This window comes from Zootoca vivipara, chromosome 15 (genome assembly GCF_963506605.1).
Source record: "Zootoca vivipara chromosome 15, rZooViv1.1, whole genome shotgun sequence".
NCBI classification, from domain to species: domain Eukaryota; kingdom Metazoa; phylum Chordata; class Lepidosauria; order Squamata; family Lacertidae; genus Zootoca; species Zootoca vivipara.
Window position 1 is genome coordinate 33,863,699 of NC_083290.1, and position 15,602 is coordinate 33,879,300.

The window sequence follows — 15,602 nt, forward strand, 5'->3', positions numbered from 1 at the left end:
CCACCAGCCGAAGCTGATGGAAGCCACTCTGGGCCACTAGGGCCACCTGAGCCTTGAGCGACAGCAAAGGATCCAGGAGGACTCCCAAGCTACGAACCTGCTCCTTCAGAGGAAGTGCAACTCCACCAAGAGCAGGTGATCTCCCATCCATCTTGTCTAGGGAACCACCCACTAACACTGCCTCAGTCTTATCTGGATTGAGCTTCAGTTTGTTGGCTCTCATCCAGTCCATTATCAAGGCAAGACACTGGTCCAGCACTTCCACTGCCTCACTTGTAGATGTAAAGGAGAAATAGAGCTGAGTGTCATCAGCATACTGCTGACAATGTACTCTGAACCTCCAGAGAACCCCACCCAGTGGTTTCATGTTGGTCTCCACCCCACCTGGGCAAAGCCTTGCCATTCGAATGCCCCCTCTGACTGAGAATCTCAGCAAGAGGGAGGCATTTCAGTGCACAGCTCAGCATCCCGGTGGGGTGGCGAGGCTTTGCAAGGGCTTTTCCTTGCGGGGAAGCTCTTGCAGAGTCTCATGTCCCCATCACAGGGGCAGCAGTGAGGCCTCAGGCACCAAAACATCTCGGGCTGCCCCTGTTGGTGAGCCTCATTCTGGGGAACTCTGCTCTCCAGCATAGCTGCAAGAAGGAATTGAGAAAAGTTTGCTTTTGGTTTAGATTAATTGCCGCTTGCCACATTGTCTGAACCTGGGCAAACCGTGCTTAATCTTAACTATGGCTCATGGAAATAAGTCCAGCTTCAGACTGATTTATGAAGCTGACTTCTTTTCACTAGTCCTACTTAATATTAACCACGGTTTATGTTTTGTAAATAATCGTAAACCGTGGTTAATCTAAGATAAGAGAAGCTTCCAATCTTGTTCTCTTGGCTGTTATGGGGGAGAAGTGGAAAGGGGAGCATGTAGGTCCAAGACTTGCTCCAACTTTCCCCCATAACTTTAGCACATGCTTAGCCAAAGGTTTACATAAGAACCACCCACTGTGTTTAAGAAGGAGGTGTGGCTTAATTACCCAGTCTTCCAAATTAAGATTTGTGTAATCAGATTGTGGGTGAGCTTCAGGCTCCAAAAAGAAATTAAAACCCCAGTGTTCCACTAATGTGTGTTACATTTATGAAGCAAAAGAATATTTGCAAGAATCCCAGTAACCAGCGCCGACCACCACAAACTAGCCAGTGTTACCTAGTGGAATATGAATACCCTTAAACGGTCTCCCCTGTGTCAGCTCGCATGGGCTCATGAATATTATGGAGGGTGGGGAGGGGAAACAATGGACAAGGATTCTTTGAAAGAAAGTTTTTGGCAAAGCCTACAGGGAATCTTGCCAAACATTTCTGCCCTTAATCTATTTTGAACTGCCACCGTTGCCAGCTTTTGCAGTTTTTACTGCAAGTCTCAAAATGTTAGGGTTTTTTTTTTCACCCTTAATGTTCAGTGGGCTATGTTACTTCATGCAAGCTCAAATTTCATTTTCTCCAAAGTCATTTTCCAAGCCTCATAGCTATAAAGAAAAATCTTTCAACGTGAACCAAAAAATGTGATCTGAGAGGACCCCAGGGCTAAACAAACTGATTTTTTTTATTTTGTTTTTTTTATTTTTTATTTTGTACATATGCAGATATAGGAAAGACCATATGATATGTAACCCAATCTCATGAATATTTCTGGCATTGATTCAGTATTTGTTTTTTTAAAAAAATAACTATTGGATTTTATCAACAAGGATCATAGGAGTAATAAATGAGACAAATAATCAGATCAAGTCTTCTAATGTCATTTGTACATCACAAAAACAGCACAATAAATTTGCAGCAATATCTACGACATATGGTTCATTATTAGTGGTCAGTCTTCAAGTTCTTGGTTCATGAAGTATTTTAAATATAAGCAATAACAAAACAAAGGGGAAACAGGACAGAACATAGTTAACATTCAACATCACATAGCTAAAAAGCCTAATCAGGAGACATTGCACCGTAGTTGTGCTTAAATTAAATATGCGTAATAATATTTTTTTCCATTTATGTTACCAATGAAACAACATAAAGTATTGGTATATTGATGAACATGGGAGAGGGGATTCAAAGTGAAGATAATAATTTATGTTTAAATTTAAATTTAATAAAGCTAATTCTGGTTTGACTTCAAATTGTTGTTTTGTTATTTTATTAATTTTCTGGAATATCAAATTCTAGAAAGGCTGGATTTTTTGTGCCTTCCCACCACATGTGGAGATATGTACTGAGTGTGGGGCAGCCCCTCCGGCAACGTGGTGTGGCACCAGGATTTATCATTGCCAACTTCCTTGGGGGTTAGGTACCACTTATATATGAGTTTTAGGGTTAATTCTCTATTGCCCAGCAAAATAGACTCAAAGATTTTTTTGTCCAAAGTCTATTCCATTGACCTAGCTCAAGTTCATAGCCGAAACCACTTTCCCGCTGATGTTTAATAGGTTCAAGTGAATCCACCGAAGCACTGAGTATAATTTAATAGATTGCAGATATATACCAAGGTATTATTACAAGCCTTTCAAATGGGGCTGGCTGGTGGTCTTGTGACTGCCTTACTGGGTAATTGGGTTTGCAATAAAATAAAATAAATAAAGTGCAGATTTGGTGGAATAGCAGCCAAGGGGTTTGCAAGTTTCCTAGTTTAGTCTGTATTTCTTTGTATGATAGTGGTGTATTTCTGTTATAAAAGTCACGTAATTGACACTGAAATCCCATGATCCCAAGCCAGAAGTTAACAATCTCCCTTGGCTTACACAAAAGGATCACAAGTCCAGCCATGTTTGTATTCTGCTTCTTCAGCCCTGCACAAAAAAATGGCGACCCTCTCTTTATTTGAGGAACCTAAACTGCTGAACTCTGTGACTAGCTAGCTCCCCAGAAATGCAGAAGGTACAAGACGTTAAGGGGGAAAGAGACCAGTCTGAGCTACACTGGCACCCACCTCTAGCCAGGGAAGCTGACACAGAAGTTTTTGCTTTTTGCTGTTCTGTCTTTTGCTGCCATTGTTGTTTCTGTTAAAGGGTTGTGACTTGTGTTGAGTTCTATCAGTTTCGTTTCCATTGGAAGCATTAGTTTTATTTCCAAGCATTTTTAATATGCTCCTTTATGACTTCTTGTTGTTCTGCAAATTCTTCTCTTAACATATTGTTACCCTTTTCTTTCTCCAGTGAGGGAGAGGCCTCTTTTGAGGTTAGTGCCATCTTGGCTGCAACCTGCATTGTTGCCCTTACTGAAGTGAGCCTTCTATCTCTGGGCAGGAAGAATTGAGCAACATCTTTTATTTTCAGCTCTTCTGAATCCCTATGTATCCCCCAGTCCTTTCTTCAAAGTTTGGGGTTTTTCAAGACAGCAGGGGCTTTTCTTTCAAGCTGTTTTTCTGGGCCTTGGAGCAGAGTTTAGAGTTTAAGTGGCATCTCCCTTCATTCATGGCCATGCCCCCACTTGAGTCAGTATTTGCGAATGCTAAGTTATTAGCGAGGTTGATCAGGGGGGAGGCCTTAGTGAAGGGGTAGGGCTTGTTTTGCAAGCTAATTCTGGTTTGACTTCAAACTGCTGTTTTGTAATTTAATTAATTTTGTACAAACTGCTGTTTTGTAATTTTATTAATTTTCTGGAATATCAAATTCCGGAAAGGTTGTATTTTTGTACCTTTCCACCACATGTGGAGATATGTACCGAGTGTGGGGTAGCTCTTCCAGCAATGCGGTGAGGCACCAGGATTTATCATTGCCAACTTCCTAGGGGTTAGGTACCACTTATATATGAGTTTTAGGGTTAATTCTCTATTGCTCAGCAAAATTGGGGGAAAGGCCTTAGTGAAGGGGTAGGGCAGCTGTTTTGCAAGCAGAAGATCACAGGTTCAATCCCAGGCATCTCCAGATAGGGATGGAGGAAGACCATTTTCTGAAATCTTGGAGCTCAGTCGGTATGTGAAGAATACTGAGCTAAATGGACCAAAGATCTGACTTCCATTTCGTCCTTGCTGCAGCCACAAATCAGGAAACAGTTATTAAATGTGCTGTGCAGCCTGGTTTTATACACATTCATGAAGATTCCCACTGAGTTAAATGGGGCTTACTTCTCCCCCAGCACACACATGCACAGCTAAGTGTCAGGACTGAAGTTTAGTGTAATCAATCTGATGTCAGATCAGCATCTTAATCTTTCTGCCTTGTCCTTGGTGCAGGTAAACATCAGGCAATTAAGAAGAAAAAGACATCATGCCCTGCATCCAGCATTCCTTGTCCACTAGTGCAAATGTTCTTGCACTAGGGGACGGGTGAGTTTTCATGTTGGTGGGTTTTGCTGGCTGCATCTCTTGTTCCTTATTAATTGTCTTAAGAAACTTTGCGTCGAGGGCAGCTCAATGCACTGCAAAATGCGATGCTGTGGAGCTGCTAGCCGGCAAGCCACCACCTTAATTTGCTCAGAGGCCCAAATTTGTATCTCTACATATAAATTAGTACACAAATTTTATACAAATTTGTGGCATAGTCTAGTGCCCTAGATCTTTTAATAACCAAGCAATGCCCCTGGTTCTTAGGATTGTAACCTCAAATCCCTTTTAGCTGTTCAGCACTAACCAAGGACAGATTGTCAAGAACGCATGCCATAAGCTAATGGGAAAGGGTTGCAAACTGGCCAAACTGCCAATCCCTTTCCTAGAATGATGCCACATTAAATTAAATCCCCTGGGCTCCTTCTACAACCTATTTTCATTGTGGATTTATAGCAGATGCACAAAAGAGGGAGAGATTTTGAAATTTTGTTTGAGGGTGGTTAATATCCGCAAGTGACCGTGCATCGCAAGCAATTTGGAAATGAATGTTGGGCCTGAGAACTTCCATTCTTCAGGAATGTGTTTTCTTCTCATGGTTCTGAGTGTCTTATTAGACTGGAAGGGTGATTCAGTAACATTAAATACTTGGTAGGTTCTGCTGGCTGGGAAAGTGTGTTTTCAGGAGTGGATCCAACTTTGCCGTGATGTGCCTTGAATCTGAACAGAGAGCTGTTCTCTCCCTTGTTCTGGACAAAGAGTGACTACCTTGTTTTTATCCATGCAGTTACTTGCAAACCACAGCAAGCTTATGTTAAAAGGTAAAGGGACCCCTGACCATTAGGTCCAGTCGCAGACGACTCTGGGGTTGCACACTCATCTTGCTTTACTGGCCGAGGGAGCTGGCGTACAGCTTCCGGGTCATGGCCAGCATGACTAAGCCACTTCTGGCGAACCATTGCAGCACACGGAAACACCATATACTTTCCCGTCGGAGCGGTACCTATTTATCTACTTGCACTTTGACGTGCTTTCGAACTGCAGGAGCAGGAACCAAGCAACGGGAACTCACCCCGTTGCCGGGATTCGAATTGCTGACCTTCTGATCAGCAAGCCCTAGGCTCTGCAGTTTAACCCACAGCGCCACCCGCGTCCCAAGCTTATGTTACAGGCTGCTTAAACTAGAGCTGTGTGCAAATGGAGGATCTCAAGATCCTCCATCCTATTTTCATCTGAAAAAAGTGGGCTTCGGTCCATGAAAGTTAGGCCGTAATAAATTGGCTAGCCTTTGAGATGCAATAGGACTCTTTGTTTAAGTTTTCAATTCCTATGAAACATCAAGCTGCATGAACTGAAACGAAAATAGCTTGACTAATTTTCTCTAGCCAGTGTAACTGAGCGGTGTTGGGATAGCACAGCACTCACTACTAAATAAAGTTTGGCGGATTCAACAGTGTTATGTGACAAGGGTTTCTGCATGAGCAGCAGAAGAGCCAATTCCAGGGGGGCATGGGTGCCTGAGCACCCACAATAATACAGTTGTGGGGGCTGGGCACCCACAAAGTTAACGAGGAAAGCCAGCAGGTGGCAGACAGTGCTGTCTCGGAGAAGCAGTTCAGCTCCACCCTCCACAGACATACAGACAGGCACCCTTTTCGGAGGGGTGTGTGTGTATGTATAGAGGAAACGCGGAAGACCATTGTAATTTCGAGGAGTTAGGTGACATGTCTCTTTCCCTTTCACATCCCCGGTTTAAGGTTTGCTGATTTATGACAGTATAATTTGTTTTTCACACACCTGTGCCAGGAGTTTCTTGGGTCTCCTGTGTTCTAAGTGCTGATTGGCTAGTGGGGAGGATACCCAGTTGCAGTGGGTGGGGTTGGAGACTCTAAGCTGCTCCGCATTAGTCTCACCCGGCATCCTGGGCTGACCATGAATGATGCCCGCTAACCAGGTGCACTCAATTGCATCAAAGTTGGCTATAAAAGCTGTAGATTGAAGGGGCTCAGTGTGCTTCTTCACAGATTGAGGTACCTGATGTTGTGAGACTGTTGGCCAGGGTCTCTCTCGCTACTCTACCTGGAAGTCTGAGCAGCTGAAGGGGAGATTGTGTGTAACTCCTGTCTGGTATGCTATAATTTGTGTTTTGTATGCCTGCTGTTATTTGTTGACCTTATGATAAAGCATTGCTTTTTCTTCACCCTCCGGCGTGCTTATTGGCTCCAGATCCAGAAAGAACCCTGCCCTCGGCAGAACAGGGGGATGCTTGGACATGGAGGTAGAGTCTCTCTGCCTCTGAGTTCAAGTCCCTCCCTGCAGAAAAGGGTGCTTCACTGGCTATGGAGAGGAGGAAGAAGTGGTGTCGCCGCTGCAGCACAGACATGCCATGTTACATGCACACACCTGCACATAATGCATGTACATGCAGGCAAGCACTTGTGATGTCATGTTTCTGTGTTAGAGCAGTGGGCGCCCACAACTCTGAGGGTGAGGTGGCACCCCTGATGAGCAGCGGAACATTCTTCCCCTCTCTTCCCCGAACACCACACCAAAATCTGTCCCAGGGGTTTCCCAAACTCTTGGGAGCAGATTTGGGGAGGATATAGGTTGCATGTGGGAAGAGGGGTGGGTGGGTCCCATTGCAGAAATCCCTGCACTGGTGACCTGTGTTAGTTGAATACTGCCTACCGTAGGGCTTCCATTTGTATTGAGCCGAACTGGTCAAAACTTTGACCATGGTCAGTTGCGTCATTGGAACATATTGGCATGAGAGAGATGCAGTAACATTAATGTAAGCTTAGAGAACTGGCCTTTTTCATGGGGCTCATTTGACACATGGACTGTCATCTGACTTTGTTTGTTTCCCTGAGAATGGAATTATAAGTCGTGCTGTGAGTAAAATCAGCCCAAGCAACGTCCTTGGCAAAGAAGCCACTTGGCATTGATAGAGAAAAACCTTGCTTCCAGGGGAGATATAGGCATTTCAATTTCCAGTTTCTGGGTTTCTGTTTTGGCAGCGATCTCCAAACCACTTATTCTGGACCAGAGCCATAGAAGTCAGTGGGGCAGCCCCAGCATTGCGGGACTGTAGCTTTGAATTCCTTGCAGTGCACTGAAGCGGAGAAATCTATCTCTGCGACCTCGGAGGCTGCTTTATACATACTTCAATCCTTCCCCACTGACGTGGAGCCTCGGTCTCCAGGGTGGGGTGTCAGTATAATGGATTAGTGGTGCCTGCTATCTTCTTCATCACCAGCATCATCGCCTATCTTCATATATAAATCAGCATTGCAGATCATGGTCTTCGGTTATTCTGAGCAGTTTCTGTGGGAACCCATTTACACTAGTGTAATCCTTTTTAAGCCAGCGAAGCTTCACCAATGTGCGTGGCCATTGAACCAGACTATGCTATTAAACCGTGCCAAAATTAGCCTTTATGTTTGGGGCTGGTGGGGTGTTGTGTTTTGAAGAAAGAGGCAGCTAGGTGGTATATTGGACCCTAGGCTCACAATAGTGTTATCTTGGCATTATCCTGCGGTCCTGGTGCCCTCCACAAAGAAACGAACGAAGGAGGTAGAGAAATGTTGGCTCAGCCTTCCCAAGGAGAGCAGGGAAAATAGCATCGCCTGTCAAATGGAAAGGGATGAAAACAGCAGGGAGAGGAATTACATCTCCAGGCTTTCAGAAGACGATTGCAATCAAACGAAAGTGTGTAGCGTTTGACAGTTTCCCTTTTAAAATGGCTCAATTAAGGAAGAATCTGGAAAGATCTCTGGATGCCTCTCCTGCAATTAGAGATGTTATTACACCCCCACCCCCCACTGAACATTAGGCTTGTCATCTTGAGTTCTGAAGGGCCAGCTGCAATGGAGGGAGTCCAAAGGATGCTTGACATGAGTGGGAGACGATAGGTGCTGAGATGAGGAGGTGATGTAGGGAGGGGTGCTTTGGGACAATAGGATGCATTGTTACTGGAGGAGTGTGTTTTCCATCTTCAGCAACCTTAAAAAAAATATTGGACATTCCCCTATGGCAAGGATGCACAACCTGCGGCTCTCCAGATGTTGTTGGACTCCAACCCCCATCAGCCCCCAGCCAACATGGTCAATGGTCAGGGATGGTGGGAGCTGTAGTCCAGCCAAATATCTAGAGTGCCACAGGTTTCCTATCCATGCACTAGGGAATGCTCTAGCATGTGACCATGTACCTTCCCAAACGATTATTTGTGGTAAGGTGCTAATTTCCAAGGAAGCTGCTTTTTACTAGGCCAGAATACTGGTCCATCTGTATATTCTGATTGACAGCCGCTCTCTAAGATCTCAAGGCAGAACTCTTTCCCATCATCTGCCTCCTGATCATTTTATTTGAAGTGTTAGGGACTGACCCGGGAGCCTTCTACATGCCAAGGGTGTACCCCACCACCGAATTGTGGTCCCTCCCACCAGTGATGTTCAGGCGTTATTAGGTGTTCTGTGGTTCGTATCTGAAGACAACAACACCCCAAAGACAATTTCTAATTACAGTGGTGCCTCGACTTACGAATTTAATCCATTCCAAAGGCACCTTCGTAGGTCGAAAAATTCATAAGTCGAAAAGCTCCATTGGAAACGCAATTTCCCATAGGAATGCATTGGAAACGGAAAAATTCATAAGTCGAAGCAACCCCTTCTAAAAATTTGTAAGTCAAAAAAACTATCTAAAACCGCCACAGTTTCCGTTCGGATGTCGATAAATTCGTAAGAATGCGGCCATTTGCCCCATTCGTAAGTCGAAAAATTCAGTTGTCGAGTCGTTCGTAAGTCAAGGTACCACTGTAGTCTTCCATTACTGACCTTTCGTTGCTCAAAGAACCGTCAAATACAGTATATTCTAGGGTGAACTTCAGTTTGCAGACATAGCACAGTTAACTTGCCTCCATGCTGCTGGTCCCATTGAAATGGAAGGAGAGATACTGATAGTGTAGGACATGTAACAACTGGTGGGGATATTTTTTATCAGGACTATGGTGCATAGGACAGGCTTGTATCAAACCCCAGGTTCAGTTCCCAGCATCTTCAGGTAGAACTGGGAAATACTCTTCCCTGAAACCCTGGAGAGGCACTGCCAGTCAATATGAGATGGACCCGGGTCAGCCTTTCTCAATCTTGGGCCCACAGATGTTTTTGGACTTCATCTCCCACCAGCCCTGGCCACTGGTACTGCTAGCTACGGATGGTGGGAATTGTAGTCCAACAACATCTGGGGACCCAAGGTTGAGAAAGGCTGACCTAGATGGACCAGTGGTGTGATTCAGTCTAAGGCAGCTTCCTATGTTCATATGGGTCAGGGAAGAGCTGTAGCTGAGTGGTAGAGCACATGTTTTGCATGCCAAAGGTCCCAGGTTCAGTCCCTAGCATCTCTAGGTATGGCTGGGAACTAGCTCCTGTGTGAAACCCTGGAGAATCACCACCAATCAGTGCTAGGCAAGATAGACCAATGGTATAAGTTGCTATAGGGCAGCTTCCTATGTTCCCCTACCCAAGTGCTGAGATGTTCAATCCAGTTGCCCTCACCATTGACTGCTTTTTTAAAAATAAAATAAAATAAACAAGCTACAAATGGTGGGATATCCTATTTGTTCAATTTAGCCCTTTGGAGGACACTATCCTGCATTGTGTTTAGGGATTTGGGAGTAATTTGATTCGGTTTGCATTCAGAACCAAACCTACCCAATGTATACTTTCAAAAACAACACATGAACCAAAATTGAGGCAACCACCCTGTGAAATTTACACTTTTCCAAATTTTGCAATGCAGTTCTTCAGCCAACTAATGTACATAATTGCATATATTGGGGTAAAATGTGCGTTGAAATGCATATATTTGCGAAAACAGCATACAAAAGTGCATTACAGGAAACTTGATTTGTAAAAATGTGTATATTGAGCAATATTGCGCACACAAATGTGCGTCTTATGAGAAATTCACACTAAAAGGCTGGTGAATTTTCAGGAGAACTTTAAAAGACTCCCAAACTCTTGTAGAAGTGTGATGAGCTGAATATTGGACAAATGAGAAAGTGTGAGAAAGCAAAGCTAATGGAAATGTCTATCCCTTGTTATGTTATCCTTCAGCTGCTACATACAAAGTACTAGCAGGAACCAGTGGGGTGATAGGGACAAAGAGAATGGGAATGTGCCCCTCATTTTAGAATCTCTTTAGTCCACCTTTAGTCCCCCAACCTGCATGGAAGCCTATGTTTATGACAGCTTACAAGCCCATGGGGGCAAGGAACTAGTGGCCTTACAGATGACTACAAATCCCATCATTCCTGACTCTTGGCCATCCTGGATGTGACTTGTGTGAGACCACAGGCTCCTCATCTCTGGCTTACCATTTCAGACAACGATTTGACCCCAAACACTTTCAGTTCCTTCAAAACCCTCCAGTTACTATGGCTAGAGAACAATTCCCAAAAGTGGCCACGTGAATGGAACTTGGATCCTATGGCCCATGTTAGCAGGGCTTCAAACCGAGTTCTTGTTAATTAATTTCTATACCACTTATGTGACCAAAATGGCTTCTAAGTGGTTTACAAGTACAAAACCAATTATAAACTATCTATGCATCATTGACACATCCACACCCACACACCCACACCAGTGAAACATCCTTAATTAAAATATACAATAAAACAAGCTTGTCAAAAAAGCATAAAAATTGAAACATTTAAAAGAGCGATTAAAACAATTAGATCAGGAAGTTCAAGTTAAGGCTGGAGAAGGAGCTGAGCTGAAAAGTGCAGTACTGTATAGATTTCCAAGCATCCTAAATAAGCCAAATGGTGACATCATCCTGCAGCAAAAAAATATATTAAAAAACTTAATAGAAAGGGATATTAATTTACCTACATTTCTATACAGAAAAGGAAGGAGAATGGAAACGAGAGAGTTCGAGTAGTGAAGCTATGAGATGGGATTATGATCTACTGAGCATAACTGTTTGGAGTCCCATAATTAGAATGTCAAAAATTGATGGCTAAGATTTACACAGGGCAGCGCAGGAGGGAAGAGGTAGCATTGCGATGTGCTATTTCAACAGAATGAGCTAAGGCAGCTATATACTTTCATTATGAAGATGGCGTAAAAGCATTGGACACATGGAACTCAGAACCAAGGAGGAAATTATAGATGGGATCAGCTCCAGCCCCTGCAGACTGACGATGAATGATGAGGCTGAAATTTCCCTAGACGGCTAAGTGAGGAATTTAGAAATCACTCGGTGCTTGTTCTCACAAGTGTCTTTAATTGGCTTAAAATGAACCAAATATGCAGAATCAAAAGTGTTTGAAGCTGTGATAAAAAGGCAATGTTATGATTCAGAATATAGAACATCCACCTGGAGGAGAAATCACCCTGCAGTCTGAGGGCATTTACAAGTCTGGTGTGTTACGAATATCACTTTCTGCTGAGCTCCAAAAGTTAAAAGCAGGGCTGGATGAATCTGTCACCTTTGGCTTCTCTCACATTCTCTTTTTTCCCCATTTTAAGTTCAGTTTGCTTAAAAACAAAAACAAAAACCCGTGGATATCTGTTTGCATTTTTGTGGGCATTACTCCTAATATATGCATTTTTGCACACAATCTCACCTAACATAATGCAATTTTGCATGCTGTTTTCTGTATCTGTTTTTGTGCGCACTTTTCCTTGATATGCATGCTTTCATGTGCCTATTTTGCTTGGAGATTTGCTCTGCAAAATTGGGAGAATTGCAAAATTTGAAGGATAGCTGTATTTTGGATCACACATGGTTTGGGCAGGGCAAATTGGATCGTTTTGCACTATTAACTACTAGTTAATAGATTCCTTGAGACAGAAATGGGGGTTGCAATATTCTGTTGGTGGAAAACAGCCTCCATGAATAAAATAATAGGGGGGCTTGCACACCCAGCACAAATGCCACAAGATCACATTGCATGAAAGGCAGAAAGGCAGGTGCAGAGACTAGCTGAAGGCTACTGCACAAGACCAAACTGAGTAGATGGGGCCATACCTGCCACCTCTATGGAGCTGGGATACCTTGCCCCCCAATTCCTCTGGGGGCTCAACCCCCGCAGTATTTTCCCCACCCTGCCTGTCCCTTCTTTCCTTCCTTGCTTGATCCTTCCCTCCATGTGGCTTGGCACGGAGCAGCCAAGCAGGAGGACATGGGCAGGTGGGCAAGCCAGCAAAGAAGGCGCCTTCCCGTGGTGGGGGCACCAGCCTCTTTGGAGCCACCCCCCAAAAAATACCATGGTTGCAGCCAGAGCGAGAGCACCTGACCAGCAGGCACTGGCAGCTGGCGTAGGAGAGGCAGGCGCCCGGCTGGCACCTGAGGGAAGGAAAGAGGAGAGGCAGGCAGAGCAAGCAGCCTGACCATGCTGTTGATACTGCCACCAACTGTCTGCCTGGGCACGCTCCGTCCTGAACCCCCGGCTCAGAAGGAGCTGCTGGGGCCACGTCATTGCCATGTTTAGCTCTGCCCAATGTCGTAACATCATCAGGGCATTGCACAGAGCTCTCCAATCACCTTAAGAAGATGGCAGCCATGGATGGGACAGAGTTTCATACTGTCATGTGGTGGAGACAGGGCCAGCACGTCCATTAAGGCGAACTAGGCAGCTGCCTAGGGTGCCAAAATGGAGGGGGCACTGGCCATTCTGCCCGCCTCCTGCCGCCTCCCGGTGCTGCCTGGGGCTGCCTCCACTGTGCCTCTCAGCTGTTGAGCAGCTTCAGGCCGCTATCCAGAGGCGCGTGGGGAGCGCGGACCTGGGGCCGCCTCCGCTGAACAGCTGAAAGGCGGGCGAGGCGGCCCCAGGCCCGCGCTCCCCGCGCACCTCTGGATAGCAGCCTGAAGCTGCTCAACAGCTGTTCAGCGGAGGTGGCCCCAGGCCCACGCTCCCCGCGCGCCTCCAGAGAGCTGCCTGAAGCCGCTGTGTTTGGTGCCCCTTCCGCGCCCCTGATGGCCGGGGTGGGTGGGTGAGTGCCAGAAGGTGATCTCGCCTAGGGCGCAAAAAACCCTAGCACCGGCCCTGGGTGGAGATGAACAGGGGTGGCCTTCTGAATGCAAATGGAAACTTGCACGAGGAATCTCTGATGGTGTGCAGCAAACGGATGTGTCTGCGCCCTCCTAGTGTGGATTTTACTGAGCATCTAGATCCCAAAGCCTATGCTGCCGCTGTGTGTGTCTTTTCTGAGTATAGTATTTTCTGAAGGGGAGTCTGCATCTGCATGCCAGTTGCCGAGAATCTGCTTGGGGGCTTCCCATGGGCATCTGGTTGGCCACTGTGAGAACGGGGCGGGTATTCAATTAACATGTTCCATCAGCGCAAGGATTTCTGCTTGCGCAACTGAAGAAAACAACACCCCTTCTATGCTCTCCCCATGCCCTCCTCAGATCTGCCCTGGAGAGTTGGGGAACCTGTTCCTTATTCCTTTTTGTATCACATCTTGTTAGTTGGGAGCCTGCAGGCAGGGACTGCTTTAGTTTTCCATATATGTACTTTATACCACTTTAGAAGAGTTTAGCAGCAGCAACAATAGCAATTCAAATTAATAATTATCAGAATTGTGGTAAATAGTAATTGTGAAGTTCGCAACTACGTACTGTAAGGCATACAAAGAACTTCCAACACTTGAGTGCTATATAAATGTTCAGTATTCTCCCCCTCCTCCTCTATGATGATATATTCTTCATGTTAAGTGTTACCCATCATGCTGCTTGCTTGAAAGCTTGGATCAGGTCTCAGTCACTTGATGAAAAGAGGCATTTATTTTATGAGGCCCAAGTCCAGAGGATGAGCACATGTCTTCTGCATGCAAAGGCCCCAGGTTTGCTCATTCTTCCTCTTTCTTTTTGCTTAATAGATAATGGATCAGTCAGAAGAGCAAGAGACTCTTAATCCCAGGGTTGTGGGTTCAAGTCCCACCTTGGATGAAAGATTGCTGCATTGCTGGGGGGTTAGACTAGATGGTCCTTGTGGCCCTATCCAACTCTAGAATTATACGATTCTATTATTCTTTCTCCTTTCAGACCAAAATTGTCTCCCAGTCCCTGGCATCTCCCTTGTGAAAAGGACCAGGTAGTAGGGGATATGCAAGACCCCAGCCCACCCTGTACAAACACATCTGATACCCCAGAGAGCCACTGCCAGTCACACTACTGGGCCACCTAGACCAAATGTCTGACCTGGTATACAGCAGCTTCCTATGATTCTATCTTCTCAGAAATGGAATAGCACCAGAATTTGTTGGTGCCTTCCTGTCTGGGGACAGTAAAATCATGAACGAAGATTCCCATAACAGAAGAGGGCTCTAATAACTGATAAAGCATGATCTTGGAGGAGCTGGTTTTCATAACCTTCTTCCTGGAACTCCACTCATATTAGGAGACGAGATATAAAAACTTCCCTTTTCAGGGCTCTGCCTGCCTCCATCCTGGGCTGAGTGAGATCCAGCAGCTGAGATTAATCTCTTTATTTCCCCAACCTGCATGGAAGCCCATGTTTATGACCGCTTACAAGCCTAGAGAGGCTCCCTCTCCCCTCTAGAGAGACAGCTTACAAGCCGAGATAGGATGTTAGGCTAGTTCAGCTTCAGTCTTACCCCTCAGAAGGTGCTTAATTTCTGAAGTGAGGTTGCCTGGATGTTGCACCTTCTGCTCTGCACACAGCACCTTGTCCCCAATCTCACCTGAGTGGTGGGAGATGACTGTATTTATTCTGTGACTGGGGGAGGGGGGAAGCAGTTTGCACATGCATAAAGGTGCTCTATTCCCTTTGTGGCTCTTTCACTTGTTACTTGAGTTGAGACAAAGCAATAAAAACAGCTGGGGAACTAGCTGGCACCTCTGTGACACTCCATGCGATGCTGCAGGCAATTATGGGGAGGGCAGAAGACAGCGATATCAATTCTGGGGGACTTGGAAATAATTGGAAGCCCATCGACCTCTGGATAACTAGGATAAGCATGGATGAAGTTGTTGACTTCAGTTTTTCATTTTTCCAATCTTTAAGTTCAGTTTGCTAGGCTTCCTCATCAGTTTGCTTAAAAAAGAAGTCTTTACAAGAATTCATTAGCATTTCTTCTAATGAACCAATTTTAATGCAATCTAGACAATTTCTGTAAGTAAATTTCCCCAATTCGATGCATATCTGTATGTTATTTTCCCTAATACACATGTAGTTTTGTGCACTTTCCCCATGAATACTATAGCAATGTGTACATTATTTGCTTGGAGAGCCATGCCACAAAAGTTTTAAGAGAACTGCAAATTTCAAAGT